At 36.9% G+C, this 22,017-nt stretch overlaps 1 protein-coding gene across 2 annotated transcripts in view; it reads left to right on the top strand.

Moving 5' to 3' along the window:
- TENT5D (terminal nucleotidyltransferase 5D) overlaps positions 1 to 22,017 on the top strand; it is a 286,385-nt gene that overhangs the window by 221,969 nt on the left and 42,399 nt on the right. The window lies entirely within an intron of this gene.

The raw sequence follows: 22,017 nt of genomic DNA, 5'->3' as shown, positions 1-22,017 counted from the left end.
TGTCCTAGAAGCCTATCAATTTCTGAAAAGATGCCATTAAAATTTAATATCAAACATTCAAAGTGATGTGGGTTTTCCATTTGGTGCTAGTGATAAAGAACGTGCCTGCCATTGCAGAAGACAAAAGAAACACAGTTCAATCCCTAGGTCGAGAAGACGCCCTGGAGGAGGACATGGCAACCTACACAAGTATTCTTGCCTGGAGAATCTCCATGGACAGAGGAGCCTGGCAGGCTATAGTCCATAGGGTCGCAAAGAGTAGGACACGACTGAAGTGACTTAGCACACATGCATTCAGAGTGATATAATCTCTCTGGTAATCACACTGGTAAACAAAGTTGGGTTACTACCTAATTTATTATTATTATTGTTTGTGTGTGTGCTTTTTTTTTTTTTTTTTTTTTTGTCACCAAGTTATGTGCAACTCTTTTGCAAACCCATGGATTGTAGCCTTCCAGGCTCTTCTGTCCATGGAATTTTCCAGACAAGAATACTGGAGTGGGTTGCCATTTCCTTCTCCAGGGAATCTTCCCAACCCAGGGATCAAACATGCATCTCTTGCATTAGGCAGATTCTTTACCACTGAACCACTTGGGAATACCTATGTGTGTATTAACTCTTCAATTATTTATAATCTTCCTTAGAACCAGGTCATTTTATTCCTTATGTGACTTTGACCACTGGAACCAACTGATTTACTTGCACATAGTTGAAATTTATTTAGTACACTTTTAATGTTGATGAGGTTTTATTATTACTTTTCAAAATAGAATTGTTTTATTCAGAGAGCTATCTTCATATCCTGTTACATTTCTTTCATTGAAAGAAATATGCAAATGTTTGAGAAGTAAGTTATTTATAACAGATAATTGCTAAAAAGAAAAGAGAAACTCTTAGGCAATTTTCAATAGCCAAAAATGTCTGTTAAAATCATCTTTCTGCTTAAGTGAACAGTATATCTAAAGTTGAGAACTGCTTGTTTAATACAAATAGCAGATGCTTTATATCTTAACATATTAGTTACTTTTGATACCAGTCAGTAACTGAGCATGAATCAACTTCCCACAGAATTAGCAGTGGAGCAGTGGAAAATACTCTCTTAATGAACCTTGGATGTCTTTGGGCTGATAGTGATAAAACAACATAATTTTGGTACTAGCAAAGCTGATCATGATTTTATGAATGATATAATTATAACTTAACTGACTGATGATCCTGCAACTTTATAGTTATTGAGTTCAGTCACTCAGTTGTGTCCAATTCTTTGCAACCCCATGGGCTGCAGCACGCCAGGCCTCCCTGTCCATCACCAACTCCCAGAGTTCACCCAAACTCATGTCCATTGAGTCAGTGATGCCATCCAACCATCTCATCCTCTGTCACCCCCTTCTCCTCCCTCCTTCAATCTTTCCCAGCATTAGGGTTTTTTTCTTTTTCAAATGAATCAGCTCTTCACATCAGATGGCCAAAGTATTGGAGTTTTAGCTTCAACATCAGTCCTTCCAATGAATATTCAGGACTGATTTCCTTTAGGATGGACTGGTTGGATCTCCTTGCAGTCCAAGGGGCTCTCAAGAGTCTTATCCAACACCACAGTTCAAAAGCGTCAATTCTTCAGCACTCAGCTTTCTTTATAGTCCAACTCTCACATCCATACATGACTACTGCAAAAACCATATTCCATAAACCATATTCCAAATAAACCATATTCCAAAACCATTACAGTTATTAAATATCATATATTAAAGTGTCCTTCTGGTTACAGTTCCTTTCAAGAGAAATGTGTCCTCCCCAACCACAAAAAACAATATTCATTATGAGTAGCTAAAAAAGAAGACCCTGTCAAAATACCATGTAGTTACATGTTACAGCAAGGAAGCCAGCAAGTCCTATTTTATTATTATCTTAAACTATATATGAAGCAATGTACTGATATTTAATAGAAAGAAATATGGTAAGAACTTTTAAATACTGTCCCTCTCTAAAATGGAATAGATGAAGAGCTGTCTTCCAGCTTGTAATCATAAGAAAAATTGAGATCACACACTTCACAGAGAACACACTGATTTTATCACAACCAATAGTTTTCTCCATGAAGCAGACTATGGTTTTAATTACTCTAGGAATTTTTTCTTTGTAGATAGGCTTACCCTATAAAGTCTTTATACTAATGACATAATAGGGAATATCTTTGCTGAATTTAATTAATCAATTAGTACACTTTGATGGATACCTTCTATTTCCCCACACTCTGGGTGAAAAAGAAATGTAAGACATGAATTATGTCCTCAGGGAAGTTACAACTCAGTTGTAGGAATCAAGCCAGCATATATTACATAATTAGATAGTATCAAATGTCAACTTCACAGCTCTGGCATAGAAGAGATTAATGTTGATTAGAATGATCAAGGCTTTATGCAAGACCTTATGCTTAAAGGATTAGGATACGCCAAGAGAAAAAGGAAAGTAATTCCAGAGTGGTAGAATGACAGTAATGAAAACAGAGAGGTAAGAATCAATACCTTTTCCACTCCAAGGGTATGCCTGTGTTGGTTTGGTCAGTAACTCCACCTTATATCCTAACTGGGAGACTATGAAACTCTAAGTTTTGTATAATATCTTAATAACATTTTCCCAGTTAATTCTGTTCTAAGTAGTAGAGATTAAAGATGGAAATCTTTAAAATATAGCTCAGAGCTGTATATTAAAATAGTTTTACACGTTTCAGAACCAGATGGGTGAGACTGAGAAATCCGTTGTCCCTTTCTTATCAGTTGATATTTATGGCATCATTACACTTGTATGCTTAGTCACTCAGTTATGTCTGACTATTTTCTACCCATTGGATTGTAACTCACCAAGCTCTTGTGCCCATGGGATTGCCCAGACAAGTATACTGGAATGGGTTGCTGTTTCTTTCTCGAGGGAATCTTCCCGACCCATGAATCAAACCCATGTCTCCTGCATTGGCAGGCAGAGTCTTTACTACTGAGCCACCAGAGAAGTCCATTTTACAGATAAGCAAACACAAACTGTTAGAGATTTTACTGTATTACCTATAGTTACATCAACATTTTTTTCACTTTTCAGTTAATATAACAGAAAACAATGATACCACAATAAGGTCCCATTATTACTAAAGAACTCAATGGCATAAAAATAATGAGATAGTTGACTAGATGTGAATAAAACTGAGGTTGTTAGTATTTAGAGATGGATTCTTTTTATCTATTCTCTTGAATAAATTTCAAATTAATACTATCTTATTAGATGGGATACCAACTACCACACAGTTTTAATAGAAGACTAAAGATGAACCCAATTTAGGCATTTGAAGCAAAAGAAATAACATTTGATTCAGGTATATTTGGAAAATATTTTGACAGTTTGAATCATTCATTTTAAAAATTGGTAGCCTTGGTTCCTGTTCAGACAGATAAACTATACAGATTTAAAGCAGAATTTTGGTGTAAACAAAATTAATTTTAGATTTGCTAAACTTCAACTAAAAAACTGGTTTTAGTAAATCATGATCTTTCCCCCTAAGTACAGAATAAAGTTCAACACAATTTCTTGGCCTTTGGAGGTTTAGGAGAATTGCAGATTGTTGGTTGTACATGATAATTGGAGAAGATGGTGTGTGACATTTGATAGTTTGTGATCAGAGAGGTTACAGAGCAGTAGCTCAACTTCTCTGAATGTTTGAGATAAAGGTATGTATATTAGAAGAACCATTGATAATACTACATATTGGAACATAATTGAACATTTTAATAGCTCCAAGTCAAGCAAAGTAGTTTTGTAGAGTATCCTTGTTATTGCTTACCTGTATATGTAGAATGTGCTGTGCTTAGTCACTCAGTCATGTCCCAACTCTTTGTGACCCCATGGACTGTAGCCCGCCAGGCTCCTCTGTCCATGGGGATTCTCCAGGCAGGAATACTGGAGTGGGTTGCCATGCCCTCCTCCAGGGGACCTTCCCAATCCAGAGATCAGACCCAGGTCTCCCACATTACAGGTGGATTCTTTATCATCTGAGCCACTAGGGAAGCCCAAGAATACTGGAGTGGGTAGCTTATCTCTTCTCCAGGGGAACTTCCCAACCTAGGAATCAAACCAGGATCTCCTGCATTGCAAGCAGATTCTTTACCAACTGAGCTACTTGGGAAGCCCATATGTAGAATAGAACTACATAAAGTTTAAGATGCTAAGGCTTTTAATGATCTAGTTCAACCCTTTCATTTTACAGAGGAGGAGACTGAGGTACAAAGTGGTGAGGTGATTACCAAGTCTCACACTCAATATTAGGGTCAATATTAAAATATAGATATCCTCCCTTCCAATCTAGTCCTTTTTGTTTGTTCTATAACATATTGCCTATATGATACAGTATGATTGAAAGGTTGTTGTTAAAGATGCTAACCTCAGTAAATCCTATCATTGTTCCTCTCATACACCAGAAAATTTCAGTATCAGTAATTCTGTTTTAATATTCCCTAGAGAAATTAATGCTTCCCTGGTGGGTCAGATGGAAAAAAAATCTGCCTATGATGCAGGAGATCCAAATTAGATCCCTGGGTTGGGAAGCTCCCCTGGAGAGGGAGATGTCTACTCACTCCCGTATTCTTGGATGGATAATTTCATAGGCAGAGGAGCTGGGCAGGCTACAGTCCATCAAGTCTCAAAGAGTAGGACACGACTGAGTGACTAACATGCTTTTCAAAGAGAATAACATATAGCTAGCAACCACTGACCAAAGGCTTTCAGGAATCAAATCCTTTTTCCCCCTAGGAATAATGATTCATTACTTGCTAATTCAGTGTTTAGCAAATGAAACATAATTAATGCAAATAATGAGAATCAACTGTATGTATTCTTAACTGTATTTGTAGTGCTTTCAAATTCTGACAGGAAATGGGTCTTCTTTTCTGTATGGTTGTAAATTATTTCTTCCTGGCTGATTGATAACATATAGTTTCTCTGAATCTTTAGTACATCTGTTGAGTTATCTCTCCATTTTTTATTTTACATTCTCATTTAACAAATTTTTGATGATCACTTTATTCAGTATGTGTTTATTGTGGAATTAAATATAAATTGCCCCCAAATTTTTTAATTTACAATGTTATGTGACCATGTAAGTGAGCTGAGTTGTGTCAGATGTTTTTATTATTTCAGTGTCATATAATGTAAATACAACCTTTGAGCAAATGTCTAAAGCAGTAACAAAGCTCAGTCATATTTTTAAAGTAAGCATTCTAGTTCTCTTCTACTCTCTTCCTAGTAGAAGGCTTCCAGCATTCAAAGAGTTTTGTCTTGGCCTTCTTGATTCCCTCACATTTAACTCTCTTTTGACAGTTTTCTACATCTAACTAGCTCTTTGTCAACTGAGCCTATCCCTCCTAGAACCTCTACCTTAAAAGAAAAAAATAATAAAACAGCTCTTTTTGGTCTAGGAGCTCCTTATTTCTTTCATTCAATCAAGAAATTCCAACAGCATTTGTTAAGGGATTATGAAATAAAACATAAATCAGCCAAATGCCTTAGATTATCCTTAGATAATCCTTATTTGCAGTTAATAAGTCTCAGTGTCATCTTGTATTCATTGTCAGAAAAAAAGATAGCATTTCTAGATAAAGAAAATTATAAAAAGATAAACCTGAATAAAAATTTCAAACCTGTCTCAAGATGGATAACATATGGATAAACAAAACATATTGTTATGTGAACCAATCTAGTCATTCAGTGAGATTTTCATTTTGCTTAAGCTGTTATTTAGTAGAAGCCATGTAATTTTGATCAGGAATTTTAGAGGTGTTAAAGAGTACTAAACCATTGGTAATACAGAGGGAAACATGGGTCTTTAAGATTCTTGTTTAATTTTTTTTAATTTTATTGGAGTATAGTTGATTTGCAATTTTGTGTTAGTTTCAGGTGAATAGCATAGTGATTCAGTTATACATATGCGTATGTATTCATCCTTTTTCAGATTCTTTTCCCATATAGGTTTTCATAGAATATTGAGTAGAGTTCCTTGTGCTACAGAGTAGGTCCTTGTTGGTTATTAGACTTAAATTGAAGAAAGTGGGGAAAACCACCAGACCATTCAGGTATGACTTAAATCCCTTATGATGATACAGTGCAAGTGAGATAGATTTAAGGGACTAGATCTGATAGACAGAGTACCTAATGTCACGGAGGTTCATGACATTGTACAGGAGACAGGTATCAAGACAATCCCCAAAAAAAGAAATGCAGAAAAGCAAAATGGCTGTCTGATAGGCCTTACAGATAGCTGTGAAAAGAAGAGAAGTGAAAAGCAAAGGAGAAAAGGAAAGATATACCCATTTGAATGCAGAGTGCCAAAGAATAGCAAGGAGAGATAAGAAAGCCTTCCTCAGCAATCAATGCAAAGAAATAGAGGAAAACAATAGAATGGGAAAGACTAGATACCTCTTTAAGAAAATTAGAGATACCAAGGGAACATTTCATGCAAAGATAGGTTCAATAAAGGACAGAAATGGTATGGACCTAACAGAAGCAGAAGATATTAAGAAGAGGTGGCAAGAATACACAGAAGAACTGTACAAAAAAGATCTTCACGACCCAGATAATCATGATGGTGTGATTACTCACATTCACCTAGAGCCAGACATCTTGCAATGTGAAGTCAAGTTGGCCTTAGGAAACATCACTACAAAAAAAGCTAATGGAGGTGATGAAATTCCAGTGGAGCTATTTCAAATCCTAAAAGTTGATGCTGTGAAAGTGCTGCACTCAATATAACAGCAAATTTGGAAAACTCAGCAGTGGCCACAGGACTGGAAAAGGTCAGTTTTTATTCCAGTCCCAAAGACAGGCAATGCCAAAGAATGCTCTAACTACCACACAATTGCACTCATCTCACACGCTAGTAAAGTAATGCTTAAAATTCTCCAAGCCAGGCTTCAGCAATACGTGAACCATGAACTTCCAGATGTTCAAGCAGAGGAACCAGAGATCAAATTGCCAACATCTGCTGGATCATTTCAAAAGCAAGAGAGCTCCAGAAAAACATCTATTTCTGCTTTATTGACTATGCCAAAACCTTTGACTGTGTGGATCACAATAAACTGTGGAAAATTCTGAAGGAGATTGGAAAACCAGACCACCTGACCTGCCTCTTGAGAAACCCATGTGCAGGTCAGGAAGCAACAGTTAGAACTGGACACGGCACAACAGACTGGTTCTAAATAGGAAAGGGAGTCTGTCAAGGCTGTATATTGTCATCCTGCTTATTTAACTTATATGCAGAATATATCATGAGAAATGCTGGGCTCGGGGAAGCACAAGCTGGAATCAAGATTGCCGGGAGAAAAATCAATAACCTCAGATATGCAGATGACACCACCCTTATGGCATAAAATGAAGAAGGACTGAAGAGCCTCTTGATGAAAGTTTAAGTGGAGAGTGAAAAACTTTGCTTAAAGCTCAACATTCAGAAAACTAAGATCATGGCACCAGTTCCATCACTTTATGGCAGATAGATGGGGAAACAGTAGAAACAGTGGCTGACTTTATTTTGGGGGCTCTAAAATCACTGCAGATGGTGATTGCAGCCATGAACTCCTTGAAAGGAAAGTTATGACCAACCTAGACAGCATATTGAAAAGCAGAGACATTACTTTATCAACAAAGGTCCGTCTAATCAAGGCTATGGTTTTTCCAGTAGTCATGTATGTATGTGAGAGTTGGACCATAAAGCTGAGCATCAAATAATTGATGCTTTTGAACTGTGGTGTTGGAGAAGACTCTTGAGAGTCCCTTGGACTGCCAGGAAATCCAACCAGTCCATCCTAAAGGACATCATCTTGGGTGTTCATTGGAAGGACTGATGTTGAAGCTGAAACTCCAATACTTTGGCCACCTGATGAGAAAAGCTGACTCATTTGAAAAGACCCTGATGCTGGGAAAGACTGAGGGCAGGAGGAGAAGGGGATGACAGAGGATGAGATGGTTAGATGGCATCACCAACTCAATGGACATGGGTTTGGGTGGACTCTGGCAGTTGATTATGGACAGGGAGGCCTGGCGTGCTATGGTTCATGGGGTCACAAAGAGTTGGACACGACTGAGGGACTGAGGGACTGAACTGAACTGAACTGTTGGTTATCTATGTTATATATAGTAGCGTGTAGTAGTATGTATATGTTAATCCCAAGCTCCTGATTTATCCCCCCATCCCCTGATATTTCCCTTTTGGTAACCATAAGTTCGTTTTAAAAGCCTGAGAATCTGTTTCTGGTTTTTCAATAGATTCATTTATATGATACTTTTAGATTCCACATATACGTTATATCAGATGCTATTTGTCTTTCTCTGTCTGACTTATTTCACTTAGGATGATAATATCTAGGTTCATCCATGTTGCTGCAAATGGCATTATTGCTTCCTTTTTACAGCTGAGTAATACCCCATTGTATATATGTACCACATCTTTTTTTCAGATTAATTTTTATTGGCATATAATTGATTTACAATATTGCATTACTTTCTGCTATATAACAATTTAAATCAATTATAGCTATACATATATCCACTCTTTTTGGGTTCTTTTTCTATATAGATTGTTACAGTGTACTGAGTAGAGTTCCCTGTGCTATACAGTAGGTCCCCATTAGTCATCTATTGTATGTATGCTAAGTCATGTCAGTCGTGTCCAACTCTGTGCGACCCCATAGACGGCAGCCCACCAGGCTCCCCCGTCCCTGGGATTCTCAAGGCAAGAACACTGGAGTGGGTTGCCATTTCCTTCTCCAATGCATGAAAGTGAAAAGTGAAAGTGAATTCGCTCAGTCGCGTTCGACTCTTCGCAACCCCATGGACTGCAGCCCACCAGGCTCCTCCATCCATGGGAGTTTCCAGGCAAGAGTACTGGAGTGGGTCGCCAGTGTATGTATAGTAGTGTGTATATATCAATCCAAATCTCTCAGTTTGTCCCTCCCTTCTCTCTCCCTTGGTAACCATAAGTTTGTTTTCTACATCTGTGACTATTTCTGTTTTGTAAATAAGTTCATTTGTATAATTTTTTAAAGATTTCATACATAAGTGATATCAAATGATATTTTCTTTGTCTGACTAACTGCACTCTGTGTGAGAATCTTTAGGTCTATCCTACTGGTGCTGCTAAGTTGCTTCGTGTCCAACTCTGTGCAACCTCATAGATGGCAGCCCACCAGGCTCCCCTGTCCCTGGGATTCTCTAGGCAAGAATACTGGAGTGGATTGCCATTTCCTTCTCCATATTGCTGCAAATAGCATTATTTCATTCTTTTTAATGGCTGAGTAATATTCCACTGTATATTTGTACCCCATTTTATCCTTTTGTCAGTTGACATTTAGATTGGTTCCATGTCTTGGTTATTACAAATAGTGCTTCATTGAACATTGGGTGTGCGTGTATCTTAATCAATTATGATTTGCTCTGGATATATGCCCAGGAGTGGGATTACTGGATCATATTTATTGTTTAACCAGCTTTAGCATTGCTTTTCTGTTCTTGACAGAATAGGTACTTTGTTAATTAAATATTTTAAAATGCCATGACATTTTAATACATAATTATTAACTTCATGGTGCTGTGTATTCATAACTTCCAGCATTAACTTTTAATGCCTTGAATATAAAGTCAGAGTTTCTTGTTGTATTAATATCCTGAACACAAAATGGAGCATAATGGCCAGAGTTTGTTTGCTTCCTGTTTTTGTCAAGAAAGAAAACCTGTGTGTGGAGTTCGTGGCAAGTTCCTCACTTCTTGTGGCTACTTTTCTTTATTAGGAAGTCTTTGCTGTCTTCCTTCAGCCTGGCCTCATTTACCATATCAAACAAAAATTCCTCAAAGTTTATTTCTGATATTGTTCCAAAATTTCCAGGGTTAGACCTGTTTTTTATTTATTTATTTTAATTAGAAACTAATTACTTTACAATATTGTATTGGTTTTGCCATAAATTCATAAACATAAATCCGCCACGGGTGTACACGTGTTCCCAATACTGAAACTCCCTCCCACCTCCCTCCCCATTCCATCCCTCTGGGTCATCCCAATGCACCAGCCCCAAGCATCCTGTATCCTGCATCAAACCTGGACTGGCGATTCATTTCTTATATGATATTATACATGTTTCAGTGCCATTCTCCCAAATCATCCCCCCCACACACAGAGTCCAAAAGACTGTTCTATACATCTGTGTCTCTTTTGCTGACTCATATACAGGGTTATTGTTACCATCTTTCTAAATGCCATATATACAGGTTAGTATACTGTATTGGTGTTTTTCTTTCTGGCTTACTTCACTCTGTATAATAGGCTCCAGTTTCAACCACCTCATTAGAATTGATTCAAATGTATTATTTTTAATGGCTGAGTAATACTCCATTGTGTATATGTACCACAGCTTTCCTATCCATTCATCTGCTGATGGACATCTAGGTTGCTTCCATGTCCTGGCTGTTATAAATAGTGCTGCGATGAACATTGGGGTACACATGTCTCTTTCAATTCTGGTTTCCTCTGTGTGTATGCCCAGCAGTGGGATTGCTGGGTCATAAGGCAGTTCTATTTCCAGTTTTTTAAGGAATCTCCACATTATTGTCCATAGTGGCTGTACTTGTTTGCATTCCCACCAACACTGTAAGAGGGTTCCCTTTTCTCCACACCCTCTCCAGCATTTATTGCTTTTGGATCGCAGCCATTCTGACTGGTGTGAAATGGTACCTCATTGTGGTTTTGATTTGCATTTCTCTGATAATGAGTGATGTTGAGCATCTTTTCATGTGTTTGTTGCCATCTATATGTCTTCTTTGGAGAAATGTCTATTTAGTTCTTTGGCCTATTTTTTGATTGGGTCGTTTATTTTTCTGGAATTGAGCTGCAGGAATTGCTTGTATATTTTTGAGATTATTTCCTTGTCAGTTTCTTCATTTGCTCTTATTTTCTCCCATTCTGAAGGCTGTCTTTTCACCTTGCTTATAGTTTCTTTTGTTGTGCAGAGGCTTTTAATTTTAATTAGATCCCATTTGTTTATTTTTACTTTTATTTCCAATATTCTGGGAGGTGGGTCATAGAGGATCCTGCTGTGATGTATGTCAGAGAGTGTTTTGCCTATGTTCTCCTCTAAGAGTTTTATAGTTTCTGGTCTTTGTTTAGATCTTTAATATATTTTCAGTTTATTTTTGTGTATGGTGTTAGAAAGTGTTCCAGTTTCATTCTTTTACAAGTGGTTGACCAGTTTTCCCGGCACCACTTGTTAAAGAGATTGTCTTTTCTCCATAGTATATTCTTGCCTCCTTTGTCAAAGATAAGGCGTCCATAGGTGCATGGGTTTATCTCTGGGCTTTCTGTTTTGTTCCATTGATCGCTATTTCTGTCTTTGTGCCAGTACCATACTGTGTTGATGACCATGGCTTTGTAGTAGAGCCTGAAGTCAGGCAGGTTGATTCCTCCAGTTCCATTCTTCTTTCTCAAGATAGCTTTGGCTATTCGAGGTTTTTTGTATTTCCATACAAATTGTGAAATTATTTTTTCTAGCTCTGTAAAAAATACCGTTGGTAGCTTGATAGGGATTGCATTGAATCTGTAGATTGCTTTGGGTAGTATATTCATTTTCACTATATTGATTCCTCTGATCAATGAACATGGTATATTTCTCCATCTATTAGTGTTGTCTTTGGTTTCTTTCACCAGTGTTTTATAGTTTTCTATATATAGGTCTTTAGTTTCTTTAGGTAGATATATTCCTAAGTATTTTATTCTTTTTGTTGCAATGGTGAGTGGGATTGTTTCCTTAATTTCTCTTTCTATTTTCTCATTGTTAGTGTATAGGAATGCAAGGGATTTCTGTGTGTTGATTTTATATCCTGCAACTTTACTATATTCATTGATTAGCTCTGGTAATTTTCTGGTGGAGTCTTTAGGGTTTTCTATGTAGAGGATCATGTCATCTGCAAACAGTGAGAGTTTTACTTCTTCTTTTCCAATTTGGATTACTTTTATTTCTTTTTCTGCTCTGATTGCTGTGGCAAAAATTTCCAAAACTATATTGAATAGTAGTGGTGAGAGTGGGCACCCTTGTCTTGTTCCTGACTTTAGGGGAAATGCTTTCAGTTTTTCACCATTGAGGATAATGCTTGCTGTGGGTTTGTCAAATATAGCTTTTATTTTGTTGAGGTATGTTCCTTCTATTCCTGCTTTCTGGAGATTTCTTATCATAAATGGATGTTGAATTTTGTTAAAGGCTTTCTCTGCATCTATTGAGATAATCATATGTCTTTTATTTTTCAATTTGTTGATGTGGTGCATTATATTGATTGATTTGCGGATATTGAAGAATCCCTGCATCTCTGGGATAAAGCCCACTTGGTCATGGTGTATGATCTGTTTACACCTAGTTTTTATACCCTGACTCTGGCACCTGTGACTTTTGGAAAGTTAATTTCCTCATCTATAAAATGAAGATAGTTATATTTTCTTCTTATAGTCCTAAAGATTAAATGAGATAGTATACTTTATAACATTTAACAGACCACAGGAAACAGTTAAAAATTTAATAAAAATCTAACATTTTATTATCAAGAGCAGCAGCAGTAGAATAATTTTAACAGTAGTAATTGTTGTTCTTGTTGCTATACTACCTTTTGTCATAGCAATATGTTGTATCATAGCAAATGTGCACATTTAGTTCACTGATTAATCCATGCCTCAAAATTAATTCTTAGGTCTATGCTGTTTGATAGTTTATCATGGTATTTTAAGAAAAGTTGAAAGTATTTTGACTTTCATTATTTATAAAACTAAATAGGTTGCTCTAATGATATGTGAGAGGGAGAGAGTGTGTGTGTGTATTTTTTATGGAACTTATTCCACAACTTTAATAATGAAAAAGTGTCATTTTTGAGAAAATAATACAACTGTTTTGTTTTTCTGGCACTTAATCTTTAACGTAGATCTTATGTTGTTTACTTTATAAACTAACTTTAAAATTTTGCTCTTTTATTACAGTGTACTTAAAGTAGTAATATTTTCACAAAAAAGTTAAACATGGTATTGTGGGCTGTAGTTTATTATTTTATTTTTTTTAATAAGGACTTTTTCAGTTATCCTTTGTCTTATAGAAGACATAAGAACTAATTATTTTTATAGTGTCATACCAGATATACACTTTTCTAAAAGCTATAGATTCCATTTAATTTTTAGGTAAGGTAAAGAAAATGGATATTTTATTGAATGCTCACTGTGTATTTTCTCATTTTATCATCAAATAAATTTATGAAGCTTATTATCATCATTACTCCCGTTTCATAGGTAAGAAAACTAAAGTATAAATATCAAGTAACTTATTTATCATAATGTAGTTTATAAGTTATAGATACCAATTTAAGCCCTGGCATGTTAGGATTCTGAGACTGTCATATTCTTTTTCTACTATATCATGCTAGTTTTGTTATTTTACTGAAAAATCTATAATTTTTGAAGTACCATGCTGGGCATTTTCATAGTGCATTCTCTCATCTTAATTTTCATAGCATCCATGTGGAGATAAAGGTTATATGTTTTATAGATGAGAGACTTAAGAATTTAAGTAATTTAATCATGACTCCAAAAGGGAGAGGATAAATGTATACCTATGGCTGATTCGTGTTGAAGTTTGACAGAAAACAGCAACATTCTGTAAAGCAATTATCCTTCAGTAAAAAATAAATAAATGTTTTAAAAACATTTATTAAAGAATTGAAGTAATATACTCATGATTCCATAGCTATTAAGTAGCAGACCTAGAATCTGAATTTATATCAGTTTAGCAATTCCAGAGCCTAAAATCTATCATGTTTCAACCCAGATAGCTAATAAGAAATCATCACAATCCAGTAATCTTTGTGTTGCTAATCATAATGTAACATGACCCTTTTATTGCAAATTTTATAATGTCTCTCACATTAGCAGTTCAAACCTGGTTAGAATTCTGATTTTATATTTCTTAGTTCATTTAACACAGTACAGAGATTAATAATACCTTAAGAAAAAAATGGTTTCAGGAGAATTCTCAAATATATCAAGAGGTTCTTTTGTCTTATAAAATGGTTTTATTATTTTAAAAGTCATTCAGTAATTTCCAGTGTTGTTAAATGTGTTATGTATTGTAGTCAAAATGACTTTATGCACAATGATGAAATACCCATTAAATAAATCCACTATAAAAGTACAAAAAAGTCCAAAAAATATAGGGGAGAGAGAATGAATGAATGAATTCCTAATATGCTTTCTCTTTCCTGGCCTTGAAATTTGGAATCACAAAGTAAAAAAGGCTAAAAACATACCCCCCCCATAAACTCTTTTAACATGTTTTTCTTTTTATTACTGTGGATTTTAAGAGTCATTAGAATTTTCTAGACAGTCTATCTAAATGCTAAAATATATCTGGTGCACTGGTATATAATTAGTTTGTCACGCTTTCTGATATATTTGTTATTATTGTGTCACATGACATTTCCCTACCCAGTAATTTAATTTTGACATATAAAAAGATTGTTCAAGGTCAGATAGTCATTGAGGTATATGCTAATTTTCTGATACTCTCATTTTCTGATTAAGGAAAATTATTCTGTTTGATAGTACAATGTACACAATTACAAACATGATTATAACAGCTAATAATAATACCTAAAAATGGATTCTCAGACTAAATTTAAGCTTCTATAGCTGTATTTGTATTGGTTATAGTTATCATTTACTATGGATTTCTCATAAAGAGTGACAATGAAAGACTGAGGATACAAAGGATTTGAAGACTACACTTGCTAAAATAAGACTATCCTTAAAGAAGGAATAATATATTTAAAATATTAATTTATTTATTTATGGTTGTGTTGGATCTTTGTTGCTGCACGTCAGCCCTTTGTAGTTGTGGAGAGCAGAAGCTAACTAGTTGCAGTGTTCAGGCTTCTCACTATGGGGGCCTTGTCTTGTTGAAGAGCACAGGCTCTAGGGAGTGGGTGCTTCAGTAGGAGAGGGGTATTTTATTCATATTTTGTCAAAAGTACAGTCACCTAACAGTATTTTCAAAGTGGTAAATAATAGTAGAAAGATTGATAATGTCTAGAGAGCTCAAAAGATTTTAAAATTTCAAACTGATATCAGAGAATCCGCTTGGTACTAGAATAAGAAAAGATATGGTATTAATAGGAATCATGGGAAAGATTGAAAGCAAAAGGAGAAGAGGGTGACAGAGGATGAGACGGTTAGATAGCATTACTGACTCAGCAGACATGAATTTGAGCAAACTTTGGGAGATAGTGAAGGACAGGGAAGCCTGGCATGTTGCAGTCCATGGGTCACAAAGAATCAGATATGACTTAATGACTTAGCAACAAAAATCAAGAGGTAAACAAAGTATTCAGAAGTAGCTATGAGATTTTAGCCAAATATACCCATTAAGAAAATTAGAGATACCAATATTTGATGCAAAGATGGGCTCAATAAAGGACAGAAATGGAATGGACCTCACAGAAGCAGAAGATATTAAGAAGAGGTGGCAAGAATACATAGAAGAACTGTACAAAAAAGATCTTCATGACCAAGATAATCACCATGGTGTGATCACTCACCTAGAGCCAGACATCCTGGAATGTGAAGTCAAGTGGGCCTTAAAAAGCATCACTACGAACAAAGCTAGTGGAGGTGATGGAATTCCAGTTGAGCTATTTCAAATCCTGGAAGATGATGGTGTGAAAGTGTTGCACTCAATATGCCAGCAAATTTGGAAAACTCAGCAGTGGCCACAGGACTGGAAAAGGTCAGTTTTCATTCCAATCCCAAAGAAAGGCAATGCCAAAGAATGCTCAAACTACCACACAATTGCACTCATCTCACACGCTAGTAAAGTAATGCTCAAAATTCTCCAAGCGAGGCTTCAGCAATACGTGAACTTCCAGATGTGCAAACTGGTTTTAGAAAAGGCAGAGGAACCAGAGATCAAATTGCCAACATCCGCTGGATCGTGGAAAAAGCAAGAGTTCCAGAAAACATCTATTTCTACTTTATTGACTATGCCAAAGCCTTTGACTGTGTGGATCACAATAAACTGTGGGAAATTCTGAAAGAGATGGGAATGCCGGACCACCTGATCTGCCTCTTGAGAAATCTGTATGCAGGTCAGGAAGCAACAGTTAGAACTGGACATGGAACAACAGACTCATTCCAGATAGGAAAAGGAATACATGAAGGCTATATACGTGAAGGTGACTATCACCCTGCTTATTTAACTTATATGCAGAGTACATCATGAGAAACGCTGGGCTGGAAGAAGCACAAGCTGGCATCAAGATTGCTAGCAGAAATATCAATAATCTCAGATATGCAGATGACACCATCCTTATGGCAGAAAGTGAAGAGGAACTAAAAAACCTCTGGATGAAAGTGAAAGAGGAGAGTGAAAAAGTTGGCTTAAAGCTCAACATTCAGAAAACAAAGATCATGGCATCTGGTCCCACCACTTCATGGGAAATAGATGGGGAAACAGTGGAAACCATGTCAGACTTTATCATTTTGGGCTCCAAAATCACTGCAGATGGTGACTGCAGCCATGAAATTAAAAGACACTTACTCCTTGCAAGAAAAATTATGACCAACCTAGATAGCATATTGAAAAGCAGAGACATTACTTTGCCAACAGAGGTCCATCTAGTCAAGGCTATTGTTTTTCCTGTAGTCATGTATGGATGTGAGAGTTGGACTGTGAACATGTATACCTGTGGTGGATTCATTTTGATATTTGGCAAAACTAATACAATTATGTAAAGTTTAAAAATAAAATAAAATTTAAAAAAAAAAAAAGTCAATGAAAAAAAAAAAAAAAAAAAGAAAGCTGAGCACAGAAGAATTGATACTGTTGAACTGTGGTGTTGGAGAAGACTCTTGAGAGTCCCTTGGACTGCAAGGAGATCCAACCTGTCCATTCTGAAGGAGATCAGCCCTGGGATTTCTTTGGAAGGAATGATGCTAAAGCTGAAACTCCAGTACTTTGGCCACCTCATGCGAAGAGTTGACTCATTGGAAAAGACTCTGATTCTGGGAGGGATTGGGGGCAGGAGGAAAAGGGGATGACAGAGGATGAGATGACTGGATGGCATCACTGACTCGATGGATGTGAGTTTGAGTGAACTCTGGAAGATTGTGATGGATAGGGAGGCCTGGAGTGCTGCGATTCTTTGGGTCGCAAAGAGTCGGACAGGACTGAGTGACTGAACTGAACTGAACTAAACCATTAAGAGCAGGATAATAATTAAATTAGACTGCAAGTTATAAGCACCTAGACTGAAAAACTGGAGAAGTCAATGGCACCCCACTCCAGTACTCTTGCCTGGAAACTCCCATGGACAGAGGAGCCTGGTAGGCTGCAGTCCATGGGGTCGCGAAGAGTCGGACATGGGACATGACTGAGAGACTTCACTTTCACTTTTCACTTCCATGCATTGGAGAAGGAAATGGCAACCCACTCCAGTGTTCTTGCCTGGAGAATCCCAGGGACGGGGGAGCCTGGTGGGCTGCCATCTACGGGGTCGCACAGAGTCAGACACGACTGAAGCGACTTAGCAGCAGCAGACTGAAAAACAAAAATAAGATGGAAAAATATGAAAAATCTTAAATTTAGAAAAAATAATGGAAAATTCAGGTTCTTGGTGAGAAAGTCCAAAAGGGATAGAGATGCGTATGATATGCTGAACCTGAGGCTTGATTTCCTAGATGGACTCAGGAAAGAACATTTCCAAATTGAGGAAGCAATAAAACAGATAAAAACATGAAATAATGCCTTGACATTTGCTAGAATTATATGGATTAACTGGTCAGTAAATGATTAAACTTCATGTTGAGGTCTGAGCACATAAAAGTTGTGCACAGTAATAGCCGTAACTATGTAGTTTGGTTCATCTCATAACCAGAGAAATTAGATATAAAATTACTGATGTCATGTAAAACTAAAGATACATGAATCAATATCTGATTATTTTCTAATTCATTGTATGATCTCATACAGTTTGGGGAAGTCATTTTTGTAGGAATCAGCTCATGTATGTAGCTGCTGTAGGACACGCTTTATTTAGTTGAACAAGCACCATTTCAAATTACACATTATGGAATACATGGCATTCAGAATAAAAGCAGAAAGAGTACTCAGAGTCTCTAAATTTGAAGGGACCCTAAAAGCACAGTAGGCATTTGAATAATGTGGGGGTTAGAGGTTCCAAACCTCTATGCAGTTGAAAATCTGCATTTAACTTTTGACTCCCCCTGAACTCAGTTACTAATAGCCTACTCTTGACCTGAAGACTTACCTATAAGATAAACAGCCTATTAACACATATTTTGTATGTTATTAATATATGTATTATGTATTCTTAAACTAGAGAAAAGGAATATTAAGAAATTCATAAAGAAAATGCATTTATACTACTGTATCAATACAGTTTAACAGTTTACAGTTTGTAAAAGTTTAAACTATTTACAAAGTGAATCATCTGTCAGTACCCAATCAGTATTGTCTTATATGATAGAAAACACTATAGATGTTAAACATAATACTAACACTCAGCATCAAAAGTGAAAATATAATGTGAAAAGAAATCCATATTTATTTATAGGTATAAAGATTCATGCATTAATAATGAATAAGCAGCAGTATGATTAATTTGTGGTTGAAATTGAAATCGCTCAGTCATGTCTGACTCTTTGTGATCCCATGAACTGTAGTCTACCAGGCTTCTCTGTCCATGGGATTTTCCAGACAAGAGTACTGGAGTGGGTTGCCATTTCCTTCTCCAGGGGATCTTCCTGACTCAGGGATCAAACCCAGGTCTCCTGCATTGCAGGCAGATGCTTTACCCTCTGAGCCACCAGGGAAGCCCTAATTTGTGGTTAGCCTAATGCAAACAATATAATTGCCTTACAGTAGCCTAGTCTGTACACTAATATATGAATCATTATAAAAATTTTATGGCACATAGTATTACAGACATATTCATAATAAAATATTGGGAACATGGTTATACTTTTTTTTAAGAACCACTTACTTGTGATTATAGACTGATATGCAGTTTCTGCAATTAAGAGAGAAAAAGCATATGGTACAGTAAGGTAATTGTTTGAAAGCTATGTTAAAATGATTAACAAAACTAACACATTATTAATTTTATATTAAATATCACTTTATTATACCTATGTGATGATAGGACTGTCTACTTCAATATAGACCTTGCACATGATGTTCTTCATGATGAATGCTTAAGCAAGGATGATGATGATTACAGAAAAATGTCTCATGCAGTTCTTGCCATACAGTGATTAGATTTTCACACAAAGACACACATACACAACAGATAAATGTATTATCTATATGGAATGATAATCATTTACTATTCATTAAGTGGAAATGAATCATCACAAAGATCTTCATTCTCTTCATATTGAGTAGGCTGAGAAGGAGTTCAGTTCAGTCAGTTTGGTTGCTCAGTCATGTCCGACTCTTTGCGACCCCATGGACTGTATCACACCAGACTTCCCTGTCCATCACCAACTCCTGGGACTTACACAAACTCATGTCCATTGAGTTGGTGATGCCATCCAACCATCTCATCCTCTGTCATCCCCTTCTCCTCCCACCTTCAACCTTTCCCAGCATCAGGGTCTTTTCAGATGAGTCAGTTATTCGCATCAGGTGGCCAAAGTATTGGAGTTTCAGCTCCAGGATCAGCCTTTCCAATGCATATTCAGGACTGATTTCCTTTAGGATGGACTGGTTGGATCTACTTGCAGTCCAAGGAACTCTCAAGAGTCTGCTCAAACACCACAGTTCAAAAGCATCAGTTCTTCGATACTCAGCTTTCTTTGTAGTCCAACTCTCACATCCTTAAATGACTGCTGGGCAAAACCATAGTTTTGACTAGATGGACTTTTGTTGGCAAAGTAATGTCTCTGCTTTCCCTGTCTAGGTTGGTCATAACTTTTCTTCCAAGGAGTAAGCGTCTTTTAATTTCATGGCTGCAGTCACCATCTGCAGTGATTTTGGAGCCCAAAAAGATGAAGTCTGTCACTGTTTCCCCATCTGTTTTCCATGAATAGATGCAAAGATGGGCACAATAAAGGCTAAGAATTGGTTTTGCTGTCTCACAGATGGCAGAAGAGAAAGAGATAGAGAAAGTGGAAGTGGAGGCAGGAGAGAAAGGCACACTTGGTGGTGTAACTATGAAAGTATAATTTCTGACATTTTTCCTTTTCCATTATTTAAATTGTTTCTATTTGGTACCAATACTTCTTCCATGATTTGCTTTAGTTTCAATGTCTGTATCATAGAAGTGTTGTAAATGAAGTCAAAAACAGTCTTGAATACTCAAAACCCTCTACCAGATTGTCATAATCTGTGTGTTTGTTGCCACTGCTTTTAGTATGTCTTCTTCATTATCTGGCACTAGTTTTGAAGCACGTATTCTGCATCAAGCTGTGTTCTGTTTTTTTTTTTTTTTTTTTAACTTTTCATTTTGTATTGGAGTATCACTATGAACAAAGCTAGTGGAGGTGAAGGAATTCCAGCTGAGCTATTTCAAATCCTGAAAGATGATGCTGTGAAAGTGCTGCACTCAATATGCCAGCAAATTTGGAAAACTCAGCAGTGGCCACAGGACTGGAAAAGGTCAGTTTTCATTCCAATCCCAAAGAAAGGCAATGCCAAAGAATGCGCAAACTACCACACAATTGCACTCAACTTACATGCTAGTAAAGTAATGCTCAAAATTCTCCAAGCCAGGCTTCAGCAATACATGAATCATGAACTTCCAGTTGTCCAAGCTGGTTTTAGAAAAGGCAGAGGAATCAGAGACGAAATTGCCAACATCCACTGGATCATGGAAAAAGCAAGCGAGTTCCAGAAAAACATCTATTTCTGCTTTATTGACTATGCCAAAACCTTTGACTGTGTGGATCACAATAAACTGTGGAAAATTCTGAAACAGATGGGAATACCAGACCAACTGACCTGCCTCTTGAGAAATTTGTATGCAGGTTAGGAAGCAACAGTTAGAAGTAGACATGGAACAACAGACTGGTTCCAAATAGGAAAAGGAGTACATCAAGGCTGTATATTGTGACCCTGCTTATTTAACTTACATACAGAGTACATCATGAGAAATGCTGGGCTGGAAGAAGCACAAGCTGGAATCAAGATTGCCGGGAGAAATCTCAATAACCTCAGATATGCAGATGACACCACCCTTATGACAGAAAGTGAAGAGGAACTAAAAAGCCTCTTGATGAAGGTGAAAGAGGAGAGTGAAAAAGTTGGCTTAAAATTCAACATTCAGAAAACGAAGATCATGGCATCTGGTCCCATCACTTCATGGCAAATAGATGGGGAAACAGTGGAAACAGTGTCAGACTTTATTTTTTGTGGCTCCAAAATCACTGCAGATGGTGACTGCAGCCATGAAATTAAAAGACGCTTACTCCTTGCAAGAAAAGTTATGACCAACCTAGATAGCATATTGAAAAGCAGAGACATTACTTTGCCAACAAATGTCCGTCTAGTCAAGGCTATGGTTTTTCCAGTGGTCATGTATGGATGTGAGAGTTGGACTGTGAAGAAAGCTGAGTGCTGAAGAATTGATGCTTTTAAACTGTGGTGTTGGAGCAGACTCTTGAGAGTTCCTTGGACTGCAAGGAGATCCAACCAATCCATTCTAAAGGAGATCAGCCCTGGGTGTTCTTTGGAAGGAATGATGCCAAAGCTGAAACTCCAGTACTTTGGCCACCTCATGCGAGGAGTTGACTCATTGGAAAAGACTGATGCTCGGAGGGGTTGGGGGCAGGAGGATAAAGGGACGACAGAGGATGAGATGGCTGGATAGCATCACTGACTCGATGGACGTGAGTCTGAGTGAACTCCGGGAGTTGATGTTCGACAGGGAGGCCTGGCATGCTGCTATTCATGGGGTCGC

Source organism: Bos taurus, chromosome X (assembly GCF_002263795.3).
Source record: "Bos taurus isolate L1 Dominette 01449 registration number 42190680 breed Hereford chromosome X, ARS-UCD2.0, whole genome shotgun sequence".
Taxonomy (NCBI): Eukaryota; Metazoa; Chordata; class Mammalia; order Artiodactyla; family Bovidae; genus Bos; species Bos taurus.
This window is presented reverse-complemented; position numbering and strand designations above follow the sequence as displayed.